Below are 2872 nucleotides of genomic sequence, written 5' to 3'. Positions count from 1 at the left end.
AAAAATTAATTAATTAATTTTTATTTTTGGTGAGGTTTTTGCTATAGGGCACGTGTGCTTGCCAGAAAAACAGAGAGAAACAGAGAGACAGAAAGCGAGAAATCACCCCCCAGGTGGGATGGCCACACCACAATACCTTTTCCTCCATACTCCCCTCGGGATCTTGGGTACGCAGGCACACACACACGTGCCCAGCGTGAGTTTAAGCCACCGGGTCCGGGACTCGAACCGCGGTTGACTACATGGGAGTCCACTGACATAGCCATTATGCCAACTGCTGGTCCCAAGAGATTGTTTCTTTAAAAAAAGAAAAAGAATCATTTTATCTAACTGTATTTTTTTTTTAATTTAAATTTTACCAGAGAGGGATAGAGTGAGAGAGAGAGAGTGAGAAAGCAAGCCTTCAGGTCCGGGACTCAAACCACAGTCAGTGATGTGGGAGTCCAGCACCCTTAACCACCTGACCCCCAGAGAGATTGTTTCTAATTCCCCAAAGCAGAATAGGGTCTCAAAGACAAAACACCTCTAAAACTAATTAGATTAGCATCCTTGTAAGAGTGCTATCATTTTAATCACCAGAAAAACTGCAAATAGTACATTTCTCATGTCTTCCATGAAGCCACAAAATATAAAAAAAAAATTTCTCCCTAATTATAACTACCATTGGCGATCTATTTGCATTCGTGGGTACATTAGGACTAGAACTTTTTTTGTTTTATTAACTAATAATAACTATTTGTAGCATTTTTTGTTTAAGTAACAAAAACTTGCAGGTTGTATAAGCTAGTCCATCATATCTGTACTGCATTTCCAAAGAGGCCTATTTTAATATGAGAACTACACTAACAATTAGCACAAAAGCCCTTATCGCCCCTCTGTCCAACCTCCCATGATGGTTCTCCCAGCCCAACTTCAGATATCCTGTAGTTTACATTGTATATACCAAACACACACGTTTTAGTTTCCTTTAGGACTTTATAGAGGTAGCAAATATGACTAGAAGGTCATAGTAAGGCCACTCACTTACAGAGTACCTTCCAGTGCTTTATGAATTTCTATCTTTAATTTTCAGAAAAGAAAACAAACTAGCAAAAGAGGTAGTTTGAGTACCATACAGAGTTATTAAGTGTTGACATTCAGACGTAAACTTGCATTTCCCTAAGGTGAAAGTCTAGGATCTTAGGCCATGAATTTGTTCACTAGGTTAGCTCAACAATAACAACAACAACAAACCAGATACCCTTAACTAACAGAATTTTATCCACTTGTCTAAAAACCACAGTGCTTAAGGTAACTGGTTTAGAGATCCTAATTTTGCCAAAGGAGTGGTAACCATTAGATTTAAAATGATTTTACAAAGGAATGAGGCCTCACAGGATTGGTCAATAAGCCCTGGTGTTAACAGCAAGGAGTGGGGTGGGAGGTGTGAAGGGAGTTACCATCAGTAACAAATCAATACGCAGTAGCAAAAAGCACATGCTGGGGCCAACAGGTAGCGTGGTGGTTAAAGTGCTGGATTCCCACATGGCTGACCATGGTTCTTGATCCCAGAACTGGCAGCTTGAAATCACACTTGGGAGCATATAAGAGTGCCCAAAATCCAAGAGGAGAATGGGGGAGAAGGGATTGCTGTATGGCCATCCCTCTGGCGGTGATTTCTCGATTTCTATCTCTCTGGTGAGTGCACGTGCCCTGTAGCAAAAAAGATAAAATAAAAATTAAGAAAAAGAAAGTGGATGAATATGAATGATTTACTGCTAAGCAAAGCAAACCAAGTATGAAAGAGAGACACGTTACGTCCCCACTTACTGTATATCAACTGTCTGCAATCTATGATAGAAACTGAAAGACTGGAAGATGTAAAAGCATAGAGAACAATTGTGGGTACTAGACACAGTGTAGGAGGAGGGTGGGAAATGTGGGAGAGTGAGAAGAAGGGAAACAAGGGGCAAAAGAAAAGCAAAATATTAAAGGGACATAAAAATGGAAAATTATCTGTTGATGGTAACATGTATGATAATATCTCTAACTGGACTAACATGCAATGTATTCATGCTGGGAAAATTAATTTTATAATCTGTAATGACATACAGTGATTGAATGTATAAAATGAAAAACTATAGATAAGAACATTAAAAATTGGGTAAATGTAAAAAAAAGAAAGGAATTGAGCTGATTGAGCAGTTGGATCGTCAGGGTTCATGAACACTCTTAAGTCTTTTACCTGTAAGGAATTTGTTCATGGAGACAGGAGGGACTTCAGAGTTTTTCAGATTCTCAAAGGGGTATGTGACCCAAATGTAAGTTATGACTGACTCTAGAGAAATATGAGAAAATTGGGGGCCAACCAGTAGTGTGGTGGTGAAGGTACTGAACTCCCCCATGGCCGACCACAGTTTGAAACCTCAATCTGGTGGTTTGCTTTTTCACTTTCCATCTCTCTCTTCTCTCTTTCTCTCTCACATATGTGCCCTAGAGAAAATTTAAAAATAATAAATAAAATATCTTAAAAAGAAATATGGGAAAATTGTAAAACCATATTGTTAGAAGTTGTGACTATCTGATTGGAGTCCAAATAAGAACTAGCTAAAATGTATAGGTACAAAATATGAACTCCAACACTCAGATGAATTAAGGACGTTTCTGGGACAAAAAAGAACTGTCTGTGACCCTCGGTAGCATCCAGGGCCTGACGACCCCTCAGGTACTTGTTCTTTCTCCCCACAAAGGACTAAGCCCTAATGTGTTAGGGATTTGCTGTTTTCTGACTGCAGGGCCCTAGCAATTCACAGCAGTTGGAGCCAGTCCAAGCAGCCTGCAGGATCAGGACTGGCTGTGTATTTCATTTTTATAGACCAAAAGGCTTCTCCAT

The sequence above is a fragment of the Tupaia chinensis genome, unplaced genomic scaffold (assembly GCF_000334495.1).
Source record: "Tupaia chinensis unplaced genomic scaffold, TupChi_1.0 Scaffold000199_1, whole genome shotgun sequence".
NCBI classification, from domain to species: domain Eukaryota; kingdom Metazoa; phylum Chordata; class Mammalia; order Scandentia; family Tupaiidae; genus Tupaia; species Tupaia belangeri.
Note: the sequence above shows the minus strand (reverse complement) of the source record.